The sequence below is a fragment of the Conger conger genome, chromosome 17 (genome assembly GCF_963514075.1).
Source record: "Conger conger chromosome 17, fConCon1.1, whole genome shotgun sequence".
Lineage (NCBI taxonomy): Eukaryota > Metazoa > Chordata > Actinopteri > Anguilliformes > Congridae > Conger > Conger conger.
In genome coordinates, this window is record NC_083776.1 from 15,186,483 (window position 1) to 15,204,938 (window position 18,456).

General features: G+C 42.2%; 1 pseudogene; it reads right to left on the reverse strand.

Annotated features, from left to right (window-relative positions):
• Positions 1-1,939: 1,939 nt before the first annotated feature.
• Positions 1,940-16,606, reverse strand: LOC133116915 (deoxynucleoside triphosphate triphosphohydrolase SAMHD1-like; annotated as a pseudogene).
• Positions 16,607-18,456: the final 1,850 nt, after the last annotated feature.

Consider the following 18,456-nt stretch of genomic DNA (forward strand, 5'->3'; position numbering starts at 1 on the left):
AAGGAAATTTGACGTTTGCTGTCATTTAGCTGACACTTTTATGCGAAGCGACTTACAGCTGATTATGGTAATTGGTAAAAGGTTGGCATTTATATAGCGCCTTTATCCAAAGCGCTGTACAACTGATGCTTCTCATTCACCCATTCATACACACACTCACACTCACACACCGACGGCAATTGGCTGCCATGCAAGGCGCCAACCAGCTCGTCAGGAGCATTTGGGGGTTAGGTGTCTTGCTCAGGGACACTTCGACACAGCCCGGGTGGGGGATCGAACCGGCAACCCTCCGACTGCCAGACGACTGCTCTTACTGCCTGAGCCATGTCGCCCCCAATGTGATTAGACTAAGCAGGGGGCTAAACTAAGTTTGGGGCCTTGCTCAAAGGCCCAACAGCTGCACTGCTCTTGGTGTGGCTATACTGGGGCTTGAACCACCAACCTTCCACCGACATTTGGAGATAAGATGAGAATAGGCAAGCCGTCAACCAGCAAGACAATGCCTGGAAGCATTTGCTTTCAGTCGGGGTTACACAAGATGCTTTACTTCAAAAGGTTGTGTGTGTTTGAAACTTGTGGCTGCTATTATAAAGGCAACCAACCAGCTTGCTGAAATACTATTATTTCCCTTTAAATAAAACATAAAGACGCACAGACTGACAATAGAAAGGGGTGTACCCTGTGTGCCATTAATAGTTGAATTAATTGCCATTGATTTGGAGTCAATTGGTTATGTGACCTTTAAGCTATTGAAATATTAATATAATACTTGAAATATCTGTAAAAACTCAAACATGAACTCCTAGGGGGATCCTCTTGATCCTAAATACATTGTCTGAACACTCTCAGTCCTGTGGCGATTATTTTATTATTTTACTTGATAACATTTCAGACAACAAAGCACTGTTCAGATGGCCTAAAAATGACAATTCGTTGCGAACACACACTATTCCCCAAAAAACACAAATAAATGTAAATAAGATGCCCCCTCAGACGACCACCTTCATCTTCATCATCATCTCAGCTCTCCATCAGCTTCAGGCCAGGCACATCTACATTCTAAACGAGTGACAAAATGTCAGTGAGGGATGGAATTATCTACTGCATTAAACTAAATGACTGTTATATGATTCACATCCCTCATACTAGCATTTTTCCAGGAAAGCCTTGTCAAGCGTCTCCCAATACAATTTATGTTGCCCAACTAAGGCTGCTTCAAAAATGCATTGATCTTCAAAGAGTTTACAAAGATGCATTCATGGATTTGGACACAGATACTACAAGTCAAACAACAGGCAAGGCTCCCATTCAATAAATCACCAATGTGAGTGTCACGCAAACAGGCTATTCATCAGAGTGATGTCATATCTTCAAGGGAATTAAGAAGCTACTCTGTCATTGGTCGTGATGTACAGCCGACCAATCTGAAACTAGCACTAGTTAAAAAACTAAAAACACTTCATTCCCCCAAAAGTAATACATAAGATAATTATATTTATTAGGTGGCACGGATGGTGCAGTGGGTAGCACTGCCACCTCACAGCAAGGAGGTCCTGGGTTTGAATCCCCGTCGGCCTCTCTGTGCGGAGTTCTCCCCGTGTATGCGTGGGTTTCCTCCGGGTACTCCAGTTTCCTCCCACAGTCCAAAGACATGCAGGTTAGGCTGATTGGAGAGTCTAAATTGCCCGTGGGTATGAGTGTGTGAGTGAATGGTGTGTGTGCCCTGTGATGGACTGGCGACCTGTCCAGGGTGTATTCCTGCCTTTCGCCCAATGTATGCTTGGATAGGTTCCAGCCCCCCTGCGACCCTGTTCAGGATATGCGGGTTAAGATAATGGATGGATGGATGGAATTATGTTTATTATGTTGTTTTCAAATGATAATCTGTGGATAAGGCACCATATTGGTGGGGAAAAGGGCTGTGCTAGAGGATGGATGTTTAACCTTTGCTCAAGCGGGGACGTTTACGCCACTCCTCAAAGTAGATCTTGGCTGCCTGAAAGTTTATGTCATCAGTCTTCTTGCAGTAGACCCGGACCAGTTGTTCAGCAAACGTCTTCGGAAGGAGCTGGGACACCTGTGGGCAAGACGGTCCACTGCCAGGCATCAGGAAATGCACAAATGATGGACGGACATGATTCAAGGAAAATAGGATTCATCCTGTACTTCCTGTCTATCCAAAAATTTTCCAGAATTATACAGAAGCCCAAATAAACTCCTACCTCGTCTTCGTTGATGATTCTGGCATTTGTGGGGTCATTCTTGGTGTAAAAATACACGTTATTGATCAGGTTATGGTTTTTCATCCCATAATCCATGTTAATAATCTGCAGGAGTAAACAGGGAACAAAAGAGCACACGCAGAAAGCATGCCAAAGTTACTAAAAATTGTGTTATTAGCATGAAACGGAGACAATTATGCCAAGGCGTGTGCATTAGTGTTCTGCAGTGGCTTGGTAGCATTTTCTCCTGGATTAGTTAAGTCATTTGTTTGTTTGTTGTTTCTAATTCAGTTTAGTTGTCATTATAGTGTTCTGCTGTGTATTTGTTTGTTTGTTAGCTAATACAAGGGGTGTTTATTTAGATTACAGCGAAACTGGGTTAGGTGTTTGTTTCTCTCAGGTGAGCTAGGCTATTGAGTTAGGCTATTGTTTTTACTGGCTGGCAGGCCACAGCTTTTGTTGTAGGAGGAGCCAATAGTTTGCACCCTGCTTAGGGTATAATTACTGGCACACCTGAACTCACTTCAGTGTGCATTAGTGTTCTGCAGTGGCTTGGTAGCATTTTCTGGATTCAGCGTCAGTGTTATTTAAGCAGTTGTGTAGCACAACAGCGGCAGTTGTGTAGCGCAACAGCGGCAGCTGTGTGCGGCAGCCTCGGCTACTTGCCTCGGCTTACGAAGTCGCAGGTGTACAAAGTCGAGGGTGTCTATCGAGGCTGTCTGAGAGCCTGATGAGTGTTTTTGTTTTCGCTGCCTGCCCTCATTTCACTACGTAGTATTCCTCTTGTCCTCCCTAGTTCCCTCCATGTGTTTCCTTCCCATTCTTGTCCTCTCTCCTCTCCCCAGGTCCCAGTCAGGTAGGAGGTTCGCCTCCCGCCAACATGGCCAGAATATCTCAAACCTCATCTTCCCTCCCAGATCCGCTGGTATTGATCTCTATGTGGCTGGTGGCCTCTGGAACTGCCAGAAAGCAGACTTCATATCTGCCTATGCCTCCCACCTCAACCTTGACTATCTTGCTTTAACTGAAACATGGCTCTCACCAGAGAACACAGCCACCCCGGCTGCCCTTTCCTCTGCCCTCTCTTTTTCCCACACACCCAGAACCTCTGGCAGAGGAGGTGGCACAGGTCTCCTAATCTCATCCTCATGGAGATCTAGTGTCTTCTCCTCTTCCTTCGCCTTCTCCTCTTTTGAATTTCATGCGGTTTCTGTTACTTTGCCGTGAAAACTGTTTATTATTGTTGTTTATCGCCCCCCGGGTCCTCTGGGGAGCTTCTTGGATGAGATGGACATCCTCCTTAGCTCCTCACCAGTAAATGACACCCCCCTGATCCTCCTGGGTGACTTCAACCTCAACTCAGAGTCCATCCAGTCTACCTTTCTCTCCCTCCTTTCTTCTTTTGACCTTACCCTCGCTCTTTCCCCTCCGACCCACAAAGCAGGCAACCTTCTTGACCTCATCTTCACAAGGAGCTGCACAACAACCAACCTCTCTGTAACACCATTCCACATATCTGACCACTCCTTCATCTATTTTTCTCTTCCACTCTCCTCTAACACCCATCCATCTCTCCCACCATCCACTATGACCTGTCTACCTCCATCCTCTCATCTACAATCCTCTCCTCACTACCATCCACTCTGGCCAGAGTCAGAGACACACAAAACCTACTCGACCCCTCTGCTCTGAACAACTACCAGCCTGTCTCTCTTCTTCCCTTTCTTGCTAAAACTCGGGAAAGGGCGGTCTGCTCCCAACTGTCCACTTATCTTCTTCACAACAGTCTCCATGACCCCAACCAGCCTGGCTTCAAGAGTGGCCACTCCACTGAGACCACCCTGCTCGCGGTCACTGAGGCACTCCACTCTGCTAAAGCCAAATCCCTCTCCTCTGTTCTCATCTTCCTCGACCTGTCGGCCGCCTTCGATACAGTCAACCATGAGATTCTGCTCTCATCGATATCTGGGATGGTTGTCACAGGATCTGTACTTGCTTGGTTTTCCTCCTACCTCTCTGGTCGCTCCTACCAGGCAACTTGGAGGGGCTCAGTCTCTGACCCTCACCCCCTACAAACTGGAGTCCCACAGGGCTCAGTTCATGGTCCTCTCTTCTTCTCCCTATACACTCTTTGTCTTCCTATGGCTTTTCTTATCACTCTTACACCGATGAAACCCAACTCTTTATTTTCTCCCCCCCCCGATACCCAGGTCACCGCACAGATCTCTGCCTGCTTGGCTGATATCTCTGCGTGGATGACTTCCCACCACCTGAATCTTAACCTTGCCAAAACTGAGCTTCTCTACATCCCTGCTAAGTCCTCTCCGACAATCGACCTCTCACTGACTCTTGAGGACTTTTTATTTACCTCCTCCTGTATGGCAAAGAATCTTGGAATGACTCTTGGTAACTGCCTCACCCTGGCTCCACAAGTATCCTCCACTGCCAGAACCTGCAGATTCTTCCTCTACAATATAAGCCGTATCCGTCATCTCCTGACGGAGAAAACCACCCAGCTCCTAGTCCAGGCGATCGTCATTTCCCGCCTGGATTACTGCAACTCCCTCCTAGCCGGTCTCCCAGCTTGTGTCATCAAGCCCCTCCAGCTGGTTCAAAATGCTGCAGCCCGCCTGATCACCAGTCAGCCCAGGTCGGCTCATGTCACCCCGCTCCGCATTGGCCTCCACTGGCTTCCTATTGCCGCTGCCAGCTCTGGTCGCCTTATGGTTCCCTCTCTACGAGCACCTGGCGTTCGAGCTGCACGTTCACGCCTGTTTTCCATTCTGGTTCCTCAGTGGTGGAATGACTTGCCTACCACTGTCAGGACCGCAGAATCCCTCCCCCTATTTCGATGCAGACTAAAAACATACCTTTTCAAACTGTACCTTAGTCCTCCCTCCTTTCTCATATCCCTATCCCTCTAGTCTAAACCCCCCCCCCCCCCCGCCCAAAAATAAAAAAATAAAAAAATTGCACTTCAATGATGACTATATGTTTAGAACAACTTCTAAACTTCATGTGTATTTTACGAGTTATGGATGTGATGCATTAACTTGTGGAAGAACCTATGCACTTGTAAATCGCTTTGGATTAAAAGCGTCTGCCAAATGACAAAAAAATAAAAAAAATAAAAAATATAAAAACAGTGCTGGGTTTGGCTTACAGCCCAGTTTTGCAATGTGGTGTGGCTGTGATTATCTGAACCTTGAAAAGAGTATGCCATGAAATCAATTCTCAATGTAAACATTGTTTCTCACCTTGCCATATGACCAAGTATGCTCAAAGCCAACTCTAATCCAACAGAGATGAAATGTGTGCTTCACAATGCTTGGTAAATATATCTTGAACATTTCTAAACATGGTTAAACGCAGGCCAAGCAGAAATGTAAAAGTAAATGGTTTCCAGATATTCGCATTGTTAAAAACAATAGTGCCATGATGTTGTTACTTTTATAAGGCAGGGGATGGCGGTTTTGTTTCATGAACATTTGTAGGTTGTATACAGTGGTCATTACGTGTGTATGGCATCAGGAATAGTTGTTTATTCCAATGTCACACAATAAGTTAATGTCACTGATATGACAAAGTATTTGGAAATGGAATTCTTATAATAATTATAACTGACCTGCATGGTATACATATGGTTTCAATCAGAGAACAGTTGCAAAGAGGCATTATTCTAGACATTTGACTCACAGTGACTTCGAAATCTTCAGCCTGAAGTGTTACACTTCTTCTGCTGTCAGGCAAGGCTTGAGCAATGCTGGCTGCTATCGCGGCGCGCACTTCCTGAAGAAAAATGGACCACCCGAGTCAGAGTGATGAAAGACCTACTACAGAACAGTGACACAAAGTAGACAGAGGTATAAAGTGTAGGGACTACATTCCCACAGGAAAATTCCGCGACGTCCACGACGAATGACGTCTAATCCCGTAATGGCGGGAGCAATAAACGGTCCCGTATAAGAGCAAGACACGTTCTTGGGACCTCTCTTCTGTTTCTTCTGCTTCTTCTCTTCGACGCACCCTTTTTGGCCATTCGCTTCAGCTCATCTGCTCCGAGACTCGGACAGAGGCTGAATGCTGCACTGCGCACTACCAGGCCTACGGACCCACCCAGTTAACCTTGCGGTAACTTCGTGGCCTATAGCGAGTTTAAACTGGTGTACGCGGAACGCTACATCAGTTTACCCCTGCAAAGCTCACCAAAGAACAACTGAAGCGAACATCCTTCCAGCAACCGAGTGGACCAGACGACAACGCACGGCTAAGACGCCCCAGCCTGCGCACCTCTCCAGTACATTCACATTACCATCGCCGCTTCTACAAGGACAGCACGTCTTTTGGATCCAGCAATGCGTATGGACTCAGTAAGACAACACACCCAGAACTCTAGCTTACCCAAGCTAGCTACTCCCACTTTTACCTTTCCTTTGTTCAAGCGACACGCACGCTTGCTCGCACCCACACACACGCACACACACACCCTAACTTCCCCTACTAATTCCCGTTAGTTTATCTGTTCTGTGTTTGTACGTTGTTTAATAAATATATTTTATTAAACCCCGGTGTCCGTTTTGGAATCACAAAGACATGAGAGCCGAGTTAAAGCAGTCTTTCGAAGAACTTCCAACCTTCAGGTTATCGGTGTGTTCAATCATTAATATTGGTTATTTTAATTATTAATTGAAATACTAAATTTGTGGTTGGATATTTCTGATAACAGTAATTTTATGAGACTGATTACTTTTTGCAGTTATACTGCTAGATAACATTAACTGGCGCCCCGGTTTCGTAGAGAGTAAAATCCCTACGTTATTTGGCGGCCCGTGCGAGGACCCTACATAATTTGGAGCCCCGTGCGAGGACCCCTACATATTTTATTATTATTATCAGGTGTAGGTTCATTCTTAAGCCTAAACGTTCTCAAAAGCTACACAATTTTCAAAAACTTGGGCTGCATATAGGTGATGCAGATAGCACCTGCTCTTTAGTAAATGTGATACCATTGTGTTTTAACAGGCACTTAATTTGCTGCTCTTCCGTTAAATCTTGGCAATATGAGAGCCTTCCATCCCTATATAACAGATAAGTAAAGTGCCTAACCGGTGAGTTTGGTATAAGCCTCCATATCGTTAATGGCAGTGGAGAGGGAGAAAGTCTTGCCATCAGAGCCTATGATCTGAATGTGTTTGTCAGCCTTCACAAAAGCCTCTGTTATCCTGTAGAGAAGAGAAGCCATCACTGCTTACATTCATATCATTATGGCAAAGCAATATTGGACATGGTTCCCCAGTATGAGCTGGGGTCTTTTTGGAAGTGTGAAGGTACTCACATTTTTTTTTCCATTTCCTGGAACCAACAGAAATTGGCAAGGTGCTCACAAAACCATACGATTAACATACGCATCATAATGGCAAATCAAAAGTCCTAATAATATCAAAATAATAAATAATATCAGCAAAAGGGAAGTTTGGTGCAAGTATAATCCATGTGCAATGCATGAGACTTGTTTGATTCTAAAATACAAAGATACTTAAACTAGGTCTTCAGCTTGTAATGGGAATGGCAAGTATCTGTCCCAGTGAAAGCCATTTGCCTCGACCCCCCTGATCAAATCCTATCAAAAATCAAGGGCCTGGTTTGTGCTTTTATTTAGTGTAGTTTTTATATACTGGAGAATGTAGTCAGACTCCCATGCACATAATGCATGTAGATTTTGTTGTGGTGTCTATAGCCAGACCCACATAGTGTGTATAGCCTTTGTCAGGTATGACTTTTAAGACTCTGCAATTTTGGTTTCTCTTGTAAAACTTTTATTTATATTTAATTTGGAATTGAATGTGATTAAGTAAGTAACCTGCCTGGTAAAATACATTGTTGGTTACTCCCTAGAGTTGGTCTAGGGAGGTTGCAAATTTACTCTTAATGTATCATGGCATATTGCACCCGTAGGCAGTAAATCAATCGCCTCCGCTAGTCAGTTCATTCATGTCAAGAACAGTCATAGCTAATGTTGGTCTTCTTGGGTCCCTGAGCCGCCATCTGCCACACCCAAAAGCAGTTATTCCTGCGACCTCTGTAATGACTGTAGATATCTAGCCAGCTTGTGAGACATGCACATAACGGCCGATGTGACATGTGGCGGGACCAACAGAGGACTGTTCAGGGAGTCCGTTACGGTACAGGATTCCTTTAGCGATCAAGTCTAAATTATAAATAAGAAATCTACCAAAGCTAGATAACTAATCTAAATGATTATTAAAATGGAGTTAGATAATAAATACGAAGGTATATTTATTGGCCCTATTGTGGAGATGCCCGGACCAGTAGAAAGTGGTACTACTCTCTTTGTAACTTGGTTTATTTATTGGCTGATCTAGTCATTAACCATTAACATTTAACCCTACTAACCTCATTCAGATCAGAAGGACAAGCACACAGATACCTTCACCCTCGCTAAATTCTGTCGTTGGGTTCGTGTGAGGCTTACACATTTATTCCAGATATAATAGATCCCATTTCACGATGTGGTGTGTGGGGTCCTGGTCTCGGCACAGTGGCACCAGTACCTTGTCTCTAGGGCAGATGTGCTTCAATCCGTCCACCTCACACACACGTGAAAACTTCAGGAAGCGTCGGTGGTCAAAGCTATTTTGCATGCCCAGGTAGTAGGAGTCTCTAATGACAAAAAGAGAAGTTTGTAAAGATTATGGAAATTGGATATTGGTTAAAAGAATTTAATAAAATTAATCATTAACTGGCAAACAGACCCAACTGTCATGACATGCACGCTGCTTGTTCTGAGTAATTGACACATTCATTGAAAGGGGCGTGTTCTAAATAATAGCAGTGTGGATTTTAATAAAAACAGATGTCATTAATTGTCCTTTATTAAGGAAGAAGGGAAGCAAATGTTTCGCACATTGTCATTGTAAGGTGGAAATGATTAACATCTGGCATTGTCACTCAGGGCGCTGGTCAGCTTGCTGGGTTCCTCTGGTATTGTGGTAATATGTGGCTGTAAAGTAATTTAACCCAGGAGCATGCACCATTAACCCCCACCAACTCCGCACCCATACGGGCAGGAGCCTGTGGGGGAAGACTCAGGCCTCCAGCCGTAAAACTTGTTACGACAGGGGAAACATCCTTTACCGCACGGGAAGGTTTCAGAGGGCACGGTCTGTTGGGCCCATTATTCCCTTCGACCCCCTTCCTTACTCCCTCCCTCTCACATCTCCCTCATTCCTCAGTTTCCCTGGAAGTATGCATAAAGCATTGGATGTTTCATGACAAAGTCAGTTTAGATAATATTCATGTTTGGTATTATTCTGATTGTTTCAGTGCGACTGGTGCAATGGTTTTATTTCTGCAACAGCAAACCCTGGACATCATAACCAACCAGGAACCAGGGAGAAACTGTGTGGAGCTCTGCCCCAGTGAAAGCCATGTGCCTCAACCCCCCGGCGTTTCCTGGGGAGGGGTGGCTCCAAATTCCAGATGGGTGACATCAAAGGCCAGATTTTGGATTCAAGGACAGTAAACTAAGCAATCTGGGAGGATGCAATCAGTCTCTCCCGTGCACACTGTGCACGTAATTTCTATGTACAGGGTGTCTGTAGCCAGACTCCCGTATGTAGCTTTTATTACCAGGTATGACTTTTAAGACTCCGTAATTTGGTTTCCTTCTAATGTTTTTATATTGTATTTGGAACTAGTGTGTAATTACGTATGTAACCTGCCTGGTAAAATAAATTGTAAATCTGTGTGGTTTCCCTTACTGACACTCAATGTTATGGTTTACCCCCTCGAACTGGTCTAGGGAGGATGAATATTTACGCTTAATGTATCACGGCGTATAGCACCCGTAGACCTATGATGGTAAATCCCTCGCCTCCGCGTGGTAGTTCATTCATGTCGAGCACAGCCATAGCTAGGTTGGTCTGCTTGGGTCCCTAGGCTGGAATCAGCAAGAAGCCGCCCGTAAAGCACCATTGTTGAAAAAACCGCATGTGCAGAATCGGTAAAAATTTGCCACGGAACACATTGATTGGCCCAAAGGGAAATGGCGTAACATTCTGTTGACTGATGAGAGTAAAATTGTTATTTTCTGGTCTACTGGTCATCGACAGTACTTCAGAAATGGGTGTTTCAACAAGACAACAACCCCAAACACATGAGTAAGTGAGCAACATCTTGGTTCCAGACAAAAAGGATTGAGATAATGGAGTGGCCAGCTCAATCCCCCAACCTCAACCCCATTGAAAACTTGTGGGGTGACATTAAAAATGCAGTTTCTGAAGCAAAACCCAAAAATTCACAGGAACTGTGGAATGTAGTTTGTTCATCCTGGGCTGAAATACCTGTTTCTAGGTGCCAGAAGTTGGTTGACTCGATGTAACGCAGATGCACAGCAGTTATCAAAAACAATGGTTATGCACCTAAATATTGGTTCAGTCATTTAAAGTGAAGTTAAATCTTGAAAGATTTCTTCAGTTTATACAGTAAGTGGTTGAGTTTGAAGAGAAAAATGTTGACAGATTAATATTCCTTTTCTTTGCTTCCTGTAAAAGAATAATGCAGACTTGCCAAAATTTGTTAATGCTTTGATTTGGAATTGAATGTGTAATGTTTCCCCTACATTTGAAATATTGGACGAAAAAAGCTATTTAAAAATATCTGCACTTTATTCACTTGTTTAATGAACTGCTATTTATTTGGACACAACTGTATATATATATATATATATATATATATATATATATATTTTAAGTGAGGACTGTAAACAGGCGGTTCTAAAGTGGTCATCAACTGATTATTCTGGGATGGATAGAACGATAGTTTATAATTGAATATTACTGTCAGAGAAATAACCAAAAAAGTACTAGTTCCATATGAATGAAAAATAATCTAAATTGGGGATGAACAATAACATCATCATTGAATAGTTATGAACTGATAATAGCTTAATACTCATTTTTAAGATATATTTTTGGTAAAACACAGCAAGTACTTTTTGTGTTATTTCTCAGAGACCCACCAAGTATAAACTATGTAGAGTGAGGTCTGTAAGTATTTGGACAGTGGCACAATTGATTTTCTTTTGCCTCTGCAGCACATTGGATTTAAAATGAAACAATTAATAAAATGAGATTAAAATACAGACTGTCACCTTCAATTTGAAGGTACTGTATGTACATCATCAGGTGATCCATATAGGAATTGCATCCTTTTTTATACATAGTCCCCCCATTTTAGGAAACCAAAAGTAATTGGACAGTTGGCTTCTCATCTGTTCTGATGTGATAGGTGTATCCAATCGCTTCCTTAGTGCAGGTATAAGAAAGATTTTAGTAGTCTTGATTATAGGCTTTGGATTGCCTTTGGATTCTGTCATTGGAATTGGTCAACATAAGGACCAGAGTTGTCAGTGACAGTTGACAGTCAAAGAAGCAATGATGAGGCTGAGAAATAGGAAAAGTCCATCAGAGATATATTAGGCTAACCAAAATAAACTACTTGGAACATAATTACTGGTGAGCTCAGTAAAAGGAGCTGCCAAAGAAGAAAGAGGTCTACAGTTGATGACCAAATAAAGAAAAACCACAAACACCTGTCCAGCAGATCAGAAACACTCTTCATTAGGCAGGTGTGGATGTGACTACTGTCTGCAGAAGATATCACAAACAGAAATACAGAGGCCACACTGCAAGATGCAAACCATTAGTAAGCAGGAAAAACAGGATGGCCAGATTACAGCTTCCTAATAAGAACCTAAAGGAGACTGCAGAGTTCTGGAAAAAGGTATTTTGGAAAGATAAGATCAAGATTGACTTGTAACAGTGTGATGGCAAAAAGGGAGTAGGCCAAAAGTGGCCACCATCTGCCCACGATCCAAAGCAAACCCCTTCATCTGTGAAACATGGTGGTGGCGGTGTTACCATTTAGGCATGCATGGCTGCCACGCGTGCTGGCTCATTACCTCTGGTCCTCATGGTCACTCCAGTGGCAATCCTAGAATCAGGACTAGATACTGACCGATTTCACTGAGGAAGTGATTGAACACACAAGTAATCAGAAGAAGCGGAGAAGCCAAAACCTGGCATAAAGTTAAATAGTATCTATTTATAAATCCTGCCCTTCAAAACCTGGCTCCACTACACTATGTCCTGGCAAGCTATTCCACGCACTCTCTGCGTGAAATATATATTATCCTTTTCTAATTTCCAATTATGCCCCCTCATTCTGCTAACCAAACTCCTGAATAATTGCCTGTACTTCACTTAGTTAATCCCTTTAAGAAATGTAAAAGCCTCAATCAAATCACCCCTAAGTCTCATGATCTAGCTTTTCTTATTAGTCCCCATGAAGTCTGAGTAATGGGTCCTTATTACACCCCTAAGTCTCCTTTTACCAATCTTAAAGAGATTAGGCATCTTGAATCTTTCTGATGTCAATCTTTCTTTAAGTCAATTGGGTAGCCGTTCTTTGAACCTTTTCAAGCACCACTATATCTTTCTTGTAGTGCAGAAGGTGGGAACTTTGTTGTAGGAAATCAGCGTCTGAGAAGATATTGATATCAGCCCCAGAATTTCCATAAAGTGCACTTCTACCAAAATCACTCACCTAGCAAGATAATCGAACTTGTCCACATCAATTCCATTGTTGTTGTTGGCCACAATCTCATACAAGAAAGATTTTTCTTCCTGTCTTCCTTGATATGGCCACTGTAGAGATGAGAAAAAACAATATTTGGAACCTAGCACAGAAAAAGCCCATAGAGAAGAGATATGTCAGAATAGAGAGCAGGCCTATGTGTTTGGGTTACATTACATTACATTTGGCAGGCGCTCTTATCCAGAGCGACGTACAGTTGATTAGACTAAGCAGGAGACAATCCTCCCCTGGAGCAATGGAGGGTTAAGGGCTTTGCTCAAGGGCCCAACGGCTGTACGGATCTTATGGTGGCTACCTTGCCTATCCCAGTCATTTACCTTAACCACTACGCTACAGGCCGCTCCGGGTTGTAGTGACGCACCTGGCCGGGAGGAACATGGTTCCTCAGGGGTCCGGCAATCTGTTCCTTAATAAACACCAAATCCTCAGGCAGGTTCAGCTGATGACGTGTCATCACTGGCTCCAGACCGTTTACCTTGATCAGGTGATCTAACATTTGCACAGATGCAGTCTCATGCTAGAGCACGCACAGACAGACAGACAGACGGACAGACAGCATTAAGGATAAGCATAAGCATAAGTACCACCATAAACCGATACGCATTGTGTGGTTTGTAGAGTAATGTAAAAGCAAAAATACAGGCAACAAAAGAACAGGACACAAAAGAGTAGAAGTTGAAAAATACCTTCCATCCCAAATTCGGGTGTAGTTTTGGGATGAACATTCCATCGAACGTGTGGGAAAAAGGGCCATGTCCTGACCACAGCAAGAGGGATGAAAGAGGGGATAAGAACTGTCACTCACACACAATAAAAATATATACGATAACAATTGGGGAAAAATAAAACCCAAAGAATAATAAAATATATTACAATAGGGAAGATGACCCTCCTTATAGCAGACTTTTAAAAATAGCAACAAAATCAAGCAATAACGTGACTACATTATCCTCCAACTTCAATAAGGAAAGAGATGCAAATCAACAGACAGTGTAGGCTAATTAGTGTTCCGTTTCAACCTGACAGAAGATGCATGTTATGGCTCAGACACGGACACAGATTTGAGGATGTCTGGACAGATGACCGCACCCAGCACCAACAGGGCTGTTTCGACTGGACAGGATTCTGAATGCGTCAGGATTCTTCTGACAATATTGATGAACTCACATATTGTATGTGGTTTACAGTTGCTTTTTGTGAGGATGCTGTGATTTCTTCAAAACTAGTAAAGATTTATCCCAACAATAAGCCTTAGGTTAATAAGTCACTGGAGGGTTTATTGGCCAAAGAGCATTCCAATTATGAGGCTGCCGAAAGAGAAACCATGAATGTATAAGGAAAAAATTGAGGGTAGGCTTGGTTCAAATTTGAGATTGGCTTGGAATGGAATGAAAACTATGGTTGGGCTGCAGGAGATGAAAATTGAGAATGTGGTGAACAGTAAGCTTGAGGTCCTTCCAACTTGGCGTGGATTCAGGGTACCCAAGCTCAAGAGAGAAGAGAACCATTAATCTGCCAAACAAGCACAAATAATCATACTTTTTATTTATTTAAACCTGATAATGCACCCTACATATTATATAAACTTAATATTAACTTTGAGAACTGGTGCATATTCAGTTTATTAACTCTATGGCTATAGCTCTACACTCACCGAGCACTTTATACGGTATTTATTAGACTTATTTTTTAGACTTCTACTGCTGTGGCCTATTCACTTAGTGCTGTGTGTTCAGAGATGCTCTTCTGCACACCACTGTTGTGTGTTGTGTGGTTATTTGCATTACTGTCACCTTCCTGTCAGCTTTGACCAGTCTGGCCATTCTCCTCTCATTAACAAGGCATTTATGTCTGCAGAACTGCTGCTCACTGGATTATTATTTATTTGCACCATCCTTTGCAAACTCTAGAGACTAGTGTGTGTGAAAATCCAAGGAGATCAGCAGTTTTTGAGATACTCAAACCACCCTGTCTGCCACCAACAATTCCACGGTCAAAGTCATTTAGATCACATTTTTTATCATTCTGATGGTTGATGTGAACATTACCTGAAGCTCCTGATCCATATCTACATGATTATATGCATTGCACTACTGCCGCACAATTGGCTGATCAGATAATCGCATGAGTATGTAGGTGTAATAAAGTAACAATGTTCCTAATAAAGTGCTTGGTGAGTGTATGTATTGCTGACTACCTTAGACCTGTCATTTTAGGTGTTCTTTTAACTTGTGTGTTCTGTGTTCTTTTAAACCTTTCTGCAAATTGCCCTTCGAGGAACAATAACAGAATTGCAGTGCATTCCCTGTACTGGTGAGGGCAACTGACTTGCATTATATTTACTTATGGCTAAAGCCAATACCAGTCAGGTTCTGTGTTTTTCAATTGTCAGTTTTTGTCTAAGTTCCCTCTATATTTACCATAGTCTGTTTCCTGGTTGTTCCATTCATTCATTCATTTCATCTGTGTTTTATTTCGTGTCTCCGCCTTCCCAGTCCTTATATGTATTTCCTTTCTGTCTCCTGTCATTCCACTCACCTGTTCCTCGTTATCATGCTTGTTATGTCCATGTATTGAACTCCCTTTGTTTCTGTCTTTCGTTGCCAGATTGTTATGTGTCCTGACATACTTATTTCTGATTGATCGCCATTACGACCTGTTTTGTCTTGGACCTCCAGCTCTAGATTTATCCTTCTGAAGTTTTTTGGCCCTGTTTGGCTTCTCGGTTTTTGTTTACGGATTCTGTTTTTGTTTGGACTGCCTGTGTGTTATCAACCCTTTGCCTGTGACTTTGACTTCGTATTGGATTATCCCTGATCTATCGGTCTGCTGGTGTACCAACCCATTGCATGGACTCTCCTTTACAAACTGCCTGTTCTCTGTTGCTACCTTTTGCTGGCTATCGACCTTTGCCTGTTTACTCTGCTGCAAAGAAAATTAAGACTTGAAAGCTTACTCCTGTGTTTTCGCTACTGGGTTACTGTTCTGGTCCCTGACAATACCAACTGTTTAGGGTAAGAGGAAGATGTATTGAGGGAGGGGCTGTGAAACATACCAAGGTCATGGCACAGTCCTGCTATCTGGACACACAGTATGTCGTTCTCAGTAATATTCAGCTCAGGCTGGCGCTGTTTCAGGGCCTTCATCAGTTTGCCTGCCAGGTAGCACACCCTGCCAGAAAGACCACATTCTTTTACATTGTTTACAGTACATTATTTGGTAAGTGGATACCCAGAGGCAAATTGGATCAAATAATTTGATAACTTGATAACTAGCAGACACTGCTACTCTGTGCTATACGCTCTTGACCCACACTCAAAAATATACTTACTGTGACACTATTAAGAGCTACCAAATCATACCCTGCTTTTATTTTTCAATGCATAATTGTTATGTTTTATACTTCATTCAAGACTTTCTTAAAAATGCTATTAATTGAACATTTCCAATTTATAAAATGTTAAAATTGGTTACGTTAATAAAAACCTTTGCCATGCAAGACCCAAATGGCACTTGAGACCTTTTAAAGGGAACATGACGTACCCAATAGAGTGTTCAAAGCGGGTGTGGCAGGCTCCCGGGAAAACAAAGTCTGTGGCTCCCAGCTGCTTGAGGTGGCGCAGACGCTGGAACTGAGGTGTGTCAATAATGCTCACCAGCAAAGGGTGCAATTCAATACAGCCGTGGATAGGGTCATTGAGCACCTATAAGGATGTGAGGAATCAAAGCAAAGGAAAATGCTGAAGACCAATCCATATTGAGTTCAACTTGAGTTTGCTTTATTGGCAAGAAATACAGTGCAAAAGCCTAGATTAAAAAAAAAAAGTCTTATTAATTTTACTGTTTTCTACATTAGTTTGTCAGTAGAAAATACAAATTTGAGACAAACATTAATTATCCAAAAGATTAAATGTTCTGAGGTTGCTCAAAACAACCGACCAGCCAATTTTCTGATAAGACAGTTTACCTAAGAGATTTGATGTGGGTTTTAAAGGTTAATGGTCATCAAAATAAATATTGATTTAGTTTAATTGTTTACTACTCTTTATAATACATTCAATATTTAGAAACTTTTAATTTCATTATTCTGAAAGCATCTTCGCTTTACATGCTTCTTTTTACAAGTGCATAAGACTTTTGCACAACATTGTACATACAGCAAATAGAGAAAGGGTAACACACAAGTAGTGCTGTAGAAGGTCATGAATACAGTAGTGTGCAGTGATGATTATACACTTAACATAATGAAGATAAATCATAAACCAAGTACTATTCAAGTATTTATTTAATGTAATATTGGTTCATGTAGATGAAAATAAGTAAACAGATAACAATATATTGTGAAAATAAAAAATAGTCTCTTTTGGAGAAAAAAGTCAATACCTAGTGTGGCCAAAACCCTTTGCTTTGCATTTAATCATTCACATATTTTTTATATTTCTTCAGTTGTTAAACCATTCCATATGAAATGTTTTACACCAAATGAAACACCAAAGCTCAGAGCAATGCCAGGAAGAGACTTACAGTGCATCTAGAAAGTATTCACAGCGCTTCACTTTTCCCACATTTTGTTATGTTACAGCCTTATTCCAAAATGGAATAAATTCATTTTTTCCCTCAAAATTCTACACACAACACCCCGTAATGACAACATGAAAGAAGATTTTTTGAAATTTTTGCAAATTTATAAAAAAAACAACAACTAAGAAATCACATGTACATAAGTATTCAATTTCTCCCCCATTCTGACATTTGGTCTGAAAAACAGCTGAACCTCTTGACCACATCAACATGCTTTTATGCATTTAGCTGGTGTACAGGTCTACCTAATAAAGTGCTCACTGAGTACATACAAACACACACACTGTGCAGACAGTGAGGCATACACATACACACACACACACACACACACACACACACACACACACACACACAAACGTACTGTGCGGACAGTGAGGCATACACACACACACACACACACACACACTGTGCAGAGAGTGGGAGACACTGCTGCCCCACTACCACAGTGTTGGCAATGGATATTCATGAGGTACAAAGGGTGCCAAAAACATGACCAACAGATCATATCTGTGACTTTGTAGTAGGATATTTTTGTTTTGTGATTTATTTCCTGAGAAATGTGAAGTGATGCCTGTTTTTGAAATCATCATCATCATCATCATCATCATCATCATCATCATCATCATCATCATCATCATCATAATCAATTCTATCACAAAAATAGAATTCCCTCACTGGCTGATATTCTGCAGTATGCCAGGCATACCTGTCTCCTGCAGTGCAGATCAATAAAATGCACATCACATTGTGCCAAGATCTGGGTTGCAAAGGAAATTTGACGTTTGCCGTCATTTAGCTGACACTTTTATGCAAAGCGGCTTACAGCTGATTAGACTAAGCATTCATAGGCCCAACAGATGCACTGATCTTGTTGTGGCTATACTGGGGCTTGAACCAACAACCATCCACCGACATTTGGAGATAAGATGAAAATAGGCAAGCCGTCAACCAGCAAGACAATGCCTGGAAGCATTTG